This window comes from Canis lupus, chromosome 21 (assembly GCF_003254725.2).
Source record: "Canis lupus dingo isolate Sandy chromosome 21, ASM325472v2, whole genome shotgun sequence".
In the NCBI taxonomy this organism is placed as follows: Eukaryota; Metazoa; Chordata; class Mammalia; order Carnivora; family Canidae; genus Canis; species Canis lupus.
The window spans coordinates 27,154,379-27,165,540 of record NC_064263.1 but is presented as its reverse complement, the minus strand read 5'-3'; the positions used below and the strand labels follow the sequence as shown (position 1 = coordinate 27,165,540).

At 40.4% G+C, this 11,162-nt stretch overlaps 1 pseudogene; it reads right to left on the bottom strand.

Annotated features, from left to right (window-relative positions):
* Nucleotides 1-224: 224 nt before the first annotated feature.
* On the bottom strand, nt 225-1,157 carry LOC112667834 (olfactory receptor 52M1-like; annotated as a pseudogene).
* Between the last annotated feature and the right edge of the window lie 10,005 nt (nt 1,158-11,162).

The window sequence follows — 11,162 nt, the reverse complement described above, 5'->3', positions numbered from 1 at the left end:
TGATGTCCTCATGATCTTACCTTGACAGCTCAAATATCCTTTAGTTGTTAAACAAAAAAGTCAACTACCCTTAGAATTGAGTTGTCTATTCTTAGCATTCTATTGGAAACACAAACTGGAGAACACTGGCCTAACATCTCAGACTGCTTGAAGTTCCCATTTGGCAAGGTGCCCCCCATATTTCAATCCCTTCTCTGTGTGCTTACTTAAGAAGGAAGTAACAGTCATTTGATCTTAGTTTCTATCTTCAGGATTTGGAGAAGCCTCTCTCAGATCTGCTTGATGCAGACAGCATAGACAGTGGGATTGAGGATTGAAGGAATGAGGAGGTAGAAGCTGGCCACTAGAGTGTGGATTGGAGGCACCTGGTGACCAAATCGATGAATGAGAGAAGAAACGGCAATATGAACATAAAAGATCAGAATGGTACAGATGTGAGAACCACATGTCCCCAGGGTTTTAAGCCTGGCCTCAGGTGTGGCCAGTCCCACCACAGCCCAGAAAATCATCATATAAGAGGCAGCAATGGCTGTTGGTTCCAGGATCAGGACCAGAAAGCCAAAGCTCAGCCCATAGACATTGTTGACCCTGCTGTCACCACAACCAAGGTGCTCACATCCATGTGCTCACAGTAGGCGTGGGAGATGACATGAGCTTTGTAAAGGGGTAGCCACAGGTGGATTATCAAAGGCAGGGGTCTAATGTAGAGTATACCCCAGAGGAGGGCAGCCACCCCCAAACATCACACCACAGTGCTCACTCATACTGTAGTGGAACAGAGTAGGTTACAGATGGCTACACAGTGGTTAAAAGTTACAGCAAGGAAGATGCTGGACTCACTGTGGCAAAGTAGTGGATGAGGAACACTTGAGCCAGGCAGGCATCCAGGCCAATGTTCCCAGCGCCAAACCAGAAGATTCCCAGCATTTTGGGCATAGTAGACAGAACCAGGTCAATGACGGCCAAAACACACAGGAAGAAATACATGGGCTGATGCAGGCTATGCTCCACCTTTACCACAGCCAGAATGGTGACATTCCCCACCACAGCAACCAGGTAAATGGAGCTGAGGGGGATGGAAAGCCAGATATATAGGGACTCTAGCCAGTGAGCTGGAAGGGACTAGGTATTGAATAGACATTATGAGAAGTGAGCATGATTTATAAATGAACTTCACTCGTGCCCCAAAATGCAGTAGAAACTTTTCTACAAATAAAAAAGAATATTTTTAAGTTCTGCAATAAAGAATAGGCTCACTGATAAGATGCTATAAACTTTCTTAGAAGAAGCTATTCTGTATGTTGGCAAATTGAACACCAATAAAAAATTTATTAGAAAAACTATGGAACAAAGTCCTAGAAGTGTCATGTTATTACTTTCATGGTATTGAAAAAATTTGCCAGGCACATGCTAACTACATATTTGAATGAATGTAAGAGTATCTCTTTGTAATAGGACTCTGAGTAATGTTCTTGCATCTATAAATGAAATGACCTGAGGCAGACTGGTACCTATTTAGTCATTTGACTCTGCAGGTAGGCTATGTAATATCTCCCAGGATTCTATTAGGAGGTCTCAAAATGAGAGCTCCTTGGAAGGAGACCTGTTGATGCTGAAAGCTAGAATGATAGAGTCCTGAGACTGACTAGGTTCTATAGTAAATCAAGATTTAAGCTAGAGGCCAGCATTTGCTAATAGATGAACTGAAACATTTAATCTGAAGGGCAAAAATCACAAAGCAGGGACATGGGCCAGTGAAGAAGAGAGACTTTGGAGGATGGAAACAAAGGGATTCCTGAATGGTGAAAGCTGCTGAATGGTGAAAGCTGCTGAATGTAGATCCATTTGTGTGTCTTAGATATAAGTCCTTGCAAGGGCCTTCACCCTTGATGGAGGCTAAATAGAGGATAAGATTGCAGAAGCAACGGTTATCTCTAGGAAGGAAAACACTTTCAGCTCTGAGTGGCAAGAAGCCTAGAGGATGAGTATTTGGCTGGAGAAGAAATGTCCTATTTAGAACATTTTAGAACCTGGCTTAAGAGATTAATATTTTGAAAAGATAGAAGCAGTTCTGGGTTGTTTTTTCTCCTTTTCCAGGATCTAAAGGAGAATACTAGGATGTGTTTCCTATTTATATTAGAGGAATTTCAAGGACATGGAAAAGCACATAAGCTTTGTTTTCTACATAATGAGCCTTGTTGGGTTGAATATAGCAGGATAGTCAGCAGTCTGGGCTTTGTGGTTTTCCAAATCTGGCTTCAGATTGTGGCTGTAGGAACCTGAGGCAAATGACATTATCCTATCAATCACACGACTGCATTTGACAACAAACTTAAACAGTTGTGGCCTAAAGGAGGCATGAGTATTAAAGGGGAGTACAATGTCTGACACTTTAATACTAAGCACTCATTATCTCTTTTTAATTGTTGAATAATGTTAAAAAATGCATCCAATAAAATTCAAAGAAACTTTGGGATATCTGTCTCTGTAGGAAGCCATGGTACTAGGATGACAACTATAGTAGTGACTTTATCCCACAGAATTTCTCTCCATGAGCTGGGTTTCCCTTCCATCTCAAGGTTCTCCTAGATCATTACAAATGGGAACAGAGTAGTGGCAATAGCAGTGAAAAGGGAAGGTAAGAAGGCTGAGTCAGTGGGGCCTTATCAGCCCCAGCAAGACAAAGCACACAGAAACCAGCAGCCCATGATTGAAGTGATGAGGGGAGCTCAGGTAAGGGGAAACTGTCTTCTTTTTCTCACCCTGTGTGCTAATCATTCTCCATTTTCCCCTCTGAAACACCATCCTAGGACCCTAGAAGCTGATGTTTATGGGATGCATCACCCAGATTCCACTCTCTTGTGTTTTCTAGTTGGTCTTAGCCAATAAGAGACACTAGCAGGAGATAAAGTCAGACTAGAGATCAGGAATTTGTTCCCCAGTTCCCTTCCTACCAGACCTATAGCACAGCCACAGTGTCCTACAAAAGGACCAGCTCCTGAAGAGTGACCCCTCTTGTTTTCTGACAATAGCATCTTCTATTTTGTGGTGAGGCCTGAGTTAGGTAATGCTGTGCAAGGTTGGTCCTCCATAATCCCCTTGTCAGTTTCCTTAACCCTTCCCAGGCCTCTACAGATAGTCCCTTCAATAGCCCTCTTCACCAGGCCAATGGTTTGGATGCATCAGACCAGATCCCAATAGTATAAAATCTTCACTCAGTATTGTCTTTGTAAAGCTGTCGTCTTCCTCAAAGGGGCACATAATCTTTTTGGGGTTTTTATATATTTTTTTTATTGGAATTCGATTTCCCAATATGTAGCATAACACCCAGTGCTCATCCTGTCAAGTGCCCCCCTCAGTGCCCATCACCCAGTCACCCCATCCCCCCACCCAACTTCCCTTCCACTACCCCTTGTTTCCCAGTCTCTCAGGCTGTCAGCCTCTCTGATATTTCCCACTCACTTTCTCTCCTTTCCCCTTTAATCCCTTTCACTATTTTTTTAAAATATTTTATTTATTCATTCATGAGAGACAGAGAGAGGCAGAGACACACGTAGAGGGAGAGGCAGGCTCCATGCAGGGAGCCTAATGTGGGACTCAATCCTGGGACCCCAGGATCAGGCCCCAGGCTGAAAGGCTACACTAAACCACTGAGCTACCCGGGCTGCCCCCTTTCACTATTTTTTATATTCCTCGTATGAGTGAAACCATATAATGTTTGTCCTTCTCTAACTTACTTCACTCAGCATAATACTCTGCAGTTCCATCCATGTCCAAGCAAATGGTATTTGTTGTTTCTAATGGCTGAGTAATATTCCATTTTGTGTGTGTTTGTGTATATATATCTCATCTTCTTTATCCATTCATCTTTTGATGGACACCGAGGCTCCTTCAACAGTTCTGCTATTGTGGACATTGCTGCTATAAACATTGGGGTGCAGGAGTCCCAGTGTTTCACTGCAGCTGTATCCTTGGGACAAATCCCCAGCAGTGCCATTGCTGAGTCATACTTTTAACTCTGAGGAGCCTCCACACAGTTTTCCAGAGTGGCTGTACCAGTTCACATTCCCACCAACAGTGCAAGAGGGTTCCACTTTCTCCACATCCTCTCCAACATTTGTTGTTTCCTGTCTTGTTAATCTTCCCCATTCTCACTGGTATGAGGTGGTATCTCATTGTGGTTTTGATTTGTATTTCCCTGATGGCCAGTGATGCGGAGCATTTTCTCATGTGCTTGTTGGCCATGTGGATGTCCTCTTTGGTGAAGTTTCTGTTCATGTCTTTTGCCCATTTCAGGATTGGATTGTTTCTTTGCTGTTGAGATTAAGTTCTTTATAGATCTTGGATACTAGCCCTTTATCTGATAGGTCATTTGCAAATATCTTCTCCCATTCTGAAGGTTGTCTTTTAGTTTGCTGTTTCTTTTGCTGTGCAGAAGCTTTTTATCTGACCAAGTCCCAATAGTTCATTTTTGCTTTTGTTTCCCTTGCCTTCATGGATGTATCTTGCAAGAAGTTCTGTGGGCCAAGTTCAAAAAGGGTGTTGTCTGTGTTCTCTAGTATTTTGATGGAAACTTGTCTCACATTTAGATCTCTCATCCATTTTGAGTTTATCTTTGTGTATGGTGTAACAGAATGGTCCAGTTCCATTCTTCTGCATGTGGCTGTCCAACTTTACCAGCACCATTTATTGAAGAGACTATCCTTTTTCTGATAGTCTGTCCTGATTTGTCAAATATTAGTTGACTATAGAGTTGAAGGCCTATTTATGGGTTCTCTATTCTGTTCCATTGATCTATGTCTGTTTTTGTGCCAGTATCCCACTTTCCTGATGATCATAGCTTTGTAGTACAATTTGAAATCCAGCATTGTGATGCCCGCAGCTGTGGTTTTCTTTTTCAATATTCCCATGGCTATTTGGGGTCCTTTGATTCCACACAAATCTTAAGATGATTTGTTCCAACTCTCTGAAGAAAGTCAATGGTATTTTGATAGATTTTGTATTAAATGTGTAAATTGCCCTGGGTAGCATTGACACTTTCACAATATTCTTCCAATCCTTGAACATGGAATATTTTTCCATCTTTTTGTGTCTTCCTCAATTTCTTTCAGAACTGTTCTGTAGTTTTTAAGGTATAGATCCTTTATCCCTTTGGTTAGGTGCATTCCTAGGTATCATAGGCTTTTGGGTGCAATTGTACATGGGATTGACTCCTTAATTTCTTTCTTCAGTCTCTTTGTTAGTGTATAGAAATGCCACTGATTTCTGGGCATTGATTTTTGTATCCTTTCACACTGCTGAATTGCTGTAGGAGTTCTAGCAATCTTGGGGTGGAGTCTTTTGGGTTTTCTATGAACAGTATCATGTCATCTGCAAAGAGGGACAGTTTGACTCTTTGTGAATTTGAATGCCTTTTATTTTGTTGTCTGATTGCTGAGGCTAGGACTTCCAGTACTATGTTAAATAGCAGTGGTGAGAGTGGACATCCCTGTGGTGTTCCTGATCTTAGGGGAAAGGCTCCCAGTGTTTCCCCATTGAGAATGATATTTGCTGTGGGCTTTTCATAGATGGCTTTTAAGATGCTGAGGAATGTTCCCTCCATCCCTACACTCTGAAGAGTTTTGATCAGGAATGGATGCTGTATTTTGTGAAATGCTTTCTCTGCATCTATTGAGAGGATCATGTGGTTCTTGTTTTTTCTCTTGTTGGATCTATCGTGTTGATTGCTTTACAAGTGTTAAACCAGCCTTGCATCCTGGGAATAAATCCCACTTGGTCATGGTGAATAAACTTCTTAATGTATTGTTGGATCCTATTGGCTAGTATCTTGGTGAGAATGTTTGCATCTGTGTTCATCAGGGATATTGGTCTGTAATTCTCCTTTTTGGTGGGGTCTTTGTCTGGTTTTGGAATTAAGGCGATGCTGGCCTCATAGAATGAATTTGGAAGTACTCCATCTCTTTCTATCTTTCCGAACAGCTTTACTAGAATAGATATGGTTTCTTCTTTAAACATTTGATAGAATTCCTCTGGGAAGCCATCTGGTCCTGGACTTTTGTGTCTTGGAAGGTTTTGATGACTGCTTTAATTTCCTCCCTGTTTATTGGCCTGGTCAGGTTTTCTATTTCTTCCTGTTCCAGTTTTGGTAGTTTGTGGTTTCCCAGAAATGCATCATTTCTTCTAGGTTGCCTAATTTATTGGTGTATAGCTGCTCATAATGTTTTTAAAATCGCTTCTATTTCCTTGGTATTGGTGGTGATCTCTCCTTTTTCAGTCGTGATTTTATTAATTTGAGTCTTTTGTTTGTTTGTTTGTTTATAACAAGGCTGGCTAATGGTTTATCTATCTTATTTTTTCAAAGAACCAACGCCTGGTTTTGTTGATCTGTTCTATAGTTCTAGTCTCTATTTCATTTGGTTCTGCTCAAATCTTAACCCTCTTCTGCTTGGTGTAGGTTTCATTTGCTGTTCTTTCTCCAGCTCCTTTAGGTGCAAGGTTAGCTTGTGTATTTGAGTTCTTTCCAGTTTTTGGATGGATGCTTGTATTGCGATATATTTTCCCCCTCAGGACTGTTTTTTCCCTATCCCAAAGATTTTGAATGGTTGTATCTTCATTCTCATTAGTTTCCATGAATCTCTTTAATCCTTTCTAATTTCCTGGTTGACCCTTTCACCTTTTAGCAGGATGCTCTTTAACCTGCATGTGTTTGAGTGTCTTCCAGATTTCTTCTTGTGATTGAGTTCTAGTTTCAAAGCATTGTAGTTTGAAAATATGCAGGGGCAATCCCAATATTTTGGTATCGGTTAAGACCTTATTTGTGACCCAGTATGTGGTCTATTCTGGGGAAAGTTCTATGTGCACTTGAGAAGAATGTGTATTCAGTTGCATTCAGATGGAAAGTTCTGTATATATCTGTGAAATCCATCTGGTCCACTGTATCATTTAAAGCCCTTGTTTCTTTGATGTTGTGCTTAGAAGATCTGTCATTGCAGAAAGTGCAATGTTGCAGTCTCCTACTATTAGTGTATTATCTAAGTATTCTTTACTTTGGTTATTAATTGATAAGCTTGGCAGCTCTCACATTAGGGGTATAAATATTCATGATTGTTCGTCTTCTTGTTGGATAGACCCTTTAAGTATGATACAGCGTCCCTCTTCTTTTACTACAGTCTTTCAGATAAACTTTAATTTTTCTGACGCAGATTGCTACCCCTGCTTTCTTTTGAGGACCATTTGAATGATAAATGGTTCTATAACCTTTCATTTTCAGGCTGTAGGTGTCCTTAGGTCTCAAATGAGTCACTTGTAGACAGCAAATAGATCTTGCTTTTTTTTATCCAATCTGAAACCCAGTGTCTTTTGATGGGATCATTTAGCCCATTAATGTCAGAGTTACTATTGAAAGATATGAATTTAGTGTCACTTTAATACCTATTCAGTCCCTGGTTTTGTGGATTATTTCTGTGGGTTTCCCTTCTTTTACAGAGTCCCCCTTAATATTTCTTGCAGAGCTTGTTTGGTGGTCACATAATCTCTCAGTTTCTGCTTATCTTGGAAGCTCTTTATTTCTCCTATTCTGAATGAGAGCCTTGCTAGATAGAGTATTCTTGGTTGCATGTTCTTCTCATTTAGAACCCTGAATATATCCTGCCAGTCCTTTCTGGCCTGCCAGGTCTCTGGAGAGGTCAGATGTTAATCTAATATTTCTCCTCTTATAAGTTAAAAATCTTTTGTCTCTTGCTGGCTTTTAGCATTTTCTTTATCTTTGGAATTTGCAGGTTTCACTATTAAATGTTGAGATGTTAAACACTTTTTATTTTTTAGGGGGGACTTCTCTACCCCCTTGATCTGAATGCCTGTTTCCCTCCCCAAATTAGAGAAGTTCTCAGCTATGATTTGTTCAAATATGCTTTCTGGCATCTGGCCCTCTCGGTGTTTTCTAGAACCCCAATTATATGCAGATTCTTCCTTCTGAGGCTATCCTGTATTTCCCTTAACCTTTCCTCATGGTCTCTTAATGGTTTCTTTTTTTCATCAGCTTCCTTCCTTGCCATCAACTTGTCTATGTCACTCACTTTCTTCCACTTCATTAACCCTCCTTAGGACCTCCAGTTTGGATTGCATCTCATTTAATTGATTTTTAAATTTCAGCCTGATTATATATAAATTCTGCAGTCATGAAGTCTCTCGAATCCTTAGTGCTTTCTTTCCGGAGCCACCAGCTTTATAATTGTGGTTCTGAATTAACTTTCTGACATTGAATTGTAATCCAAATTCTGTAACTCTGTGGCAGAGAGTACTGCTTCTGCTTGTTCCTTTTGTGGTGAATTCTTCCTTCTAGTTACTTTGCTCATTGCAGAATGGCTGTATGAGTGGGCTGAGTCAAGAATATCATCCATGACCTAAGTAAATTTCATCCTAGATGATTGAGGTCAGAGACCAGAAAACGAAAACAAAGACCACAACAAAATAAAACAAAAGGACCACTAAAGTGAAAAACAAATCTAAAATACTAAAAAGTAAAAGGCCAAGAATCCCAAAAAAGAAAAAAAGAAAGCTAACATAAAGAGGGAAAAACATAGAAGAAGAAAAAAAGGGGGGACTTCGGAGATGGTGGTAGTGATGAAGTTGTAGTGGAGGGAGAATGTAGTCTACCTTGAGTGGTCACAGAGGGTGATCCTCTTGGTTCTGAGTGTATTAAGTTCTGTATGTTACAGATGCTCACTCCCAAATTTATATAAAACAGCAATACTTGTAGAAAGTCCCAACATTGACCACCAAAACATAAATAAGATAAAATGGGAGGCAGAATGGGAATGAAGATAGAATATAATCTTTTTTTCATAATAAATTTATTTTTTATTGGTGTTCAATTTGCCAACATAGAGAATAACACCCAGTGCTCATCCCGAAAAGTGCCCTCCTCAGTGCCCGTCACCCATTCACCTCCACCCCCCACCCTCCACCCCTTCCACCACCCGTAGTTCGATTCCCAGAGTTAGGAGTCTTTATATTCTGTCTCCTTTTCTGATATTTCCCACACATTTCTTCTCCCTTCCCTTCTATTCCCTTTCACTATTTATATTCCCCAAATGAATGAGAACATATAATGTTTGTCCTTCTCTGACTTACTTCACTCAGCATAATACCCTCCAGTTCCATCCACATTGAAGCAAAGGGTGGTTATTTGTCATTTCTAATGGCTGAGTACAATATTCCATTGTATACATAAACCACATCTTTATCCATTCATCTTTCGATGGACATCAAGGCTCCTTCCGCAGTTTAGCTATTGTGGACATTGCTGCTAGAAACATCGGGGTGCAGGTGTCCCGGTGTTTCATTGCATCTGCATCTTTGGGGTAAATCCCCAACAGTGCAATTGCTGGGTCATGGGACAGGTCTATTTTTAACTCTTTGAGGAACCTCCACACAGTTTTCCAGAGTGGCTGCACCAGTTCACATTCCCACCAACAGTGTAAGAGGGTTCCCTTTTCTCCGCATCCTCTCCAACATTTGTGGTTTCCTGCCTTGTTAATTTGCCCCATTCTCCCTGGTGTGAGGTGGTATCTCATTGTGGTTTTGATTTGTATTTCCCTGATGGCAAGTGATGCAGAGCATTTTCTCATGTGTGTGTTGGCCATGTCTATGTCTTCCTCTGTGAGATTTCTGTTCATGTCTTTTGCCCATTTCATGATTAGATTGTTTGTTTCTTTGGTGTTGAGTTTAAGAAGTTCTTTATAGATCTTGGAAACTAGCCCTTTATCTGATATGTCATTTGCAAATATCTTCTCCCATTCTGTAGGTTGTCTTTTAGTTTTGTTGACTGTATCCTTTGCTTGCCAAAGCTTCTTATCTTGATGAAGTCCCACTAGTTCATTTTTGCTTTTGTTTCTTTTGCCTTCGTGGATGTATCTTGCAAGAAGTTACTGTGGCTGAGTTCAAAAAGGGTGCTGCCTGTGTTGTCCTCTAGGATTTTGATGGAATCTTGTCTCACATTTAGCTCTTTCATCCATTTTGAGTTTCTCTTTGTGTATGGTGCAAGAGAGTGGTCTAGTTTCATTCTTCTGCATGTGGATGTCCAATTTTCCCAGCACCATTTATTGAAGAGACTGTCTTTCTTCCAATGAATGGTCTTTCCTCCTTTATTGAATACGAAATCAAGACCAGAAAAACTGTGGAACAGATCAACAAAACCAGGAGTTGGTTCTTTGAAAGAATTAATAAGATAGATAAACCACTAGCCAGCCTTATTAAAAAGAAGAGAGAGAAGACTCAATCATGAATGAGAAAGGAGAGATCACTACCAACACCAAGGAAATACAAACGATTTTAAAAACATATTATGAACAGCTATACGCCAATAAATTAGGCAATCTAGAAGAAATGGACGCATTTGGAAAGCCACAAACTACCAAAACGAACAGGAAGAAATAGAAAACCTGAACAGGCCAATAACCAGGGAGGAAATTGAAGCAGTCATCAAAAACCTCCCAAGACACAAGAGTCCAGGGCCAGATGGCTTCTCTGGGGAATTCTATCAAACATTTAAAGAAGAAACCATACCTATTCTACTAAAGCTATTTGGAAAGATAAAAAGAGGTGGAGTACGTGCAAATTCATTCTATGCGGCCAGCATTGCCTTAATTCCAAAACCAGACAAAGACCCCACCAAAAAGGAGAATTATAGACCAATATCCCTGATGAATACGGATGCAAAAATTCTCAACCAGATACTAGCCAGTAGGATCCAACAATACATTAAGAAAATTATTCACCATGACCAAGTAGGATTTATCCCCGGGACACAAGGCTGGTTCAACACCCGTAAAACAATCAATGTGATTCATCATATCAGCAAGAGAAAAACCAAGAATCATATGATCCTCTCATTAGATGCAGAGAAAGCATTTAACAAAATACGGCATCCATTCCTGATCAAAACTCTTCAGAGTGTAGGGATAAGAGGGATCATTCCTCAACATCTTAAAAGCCATCTACGAAAAGCCCATAGCAAATATCATTCTCAATGGGGAAGCACTGGGAGCCTTTCCCCTAAGATCAGGAACAAGACAGGGATGTCCACTCTCACCACTGCTATTCAATAGTACTGGAAGTCCTAGCCTCAGCAATCAGACAACAAAAAGACATTAAAGGCATTC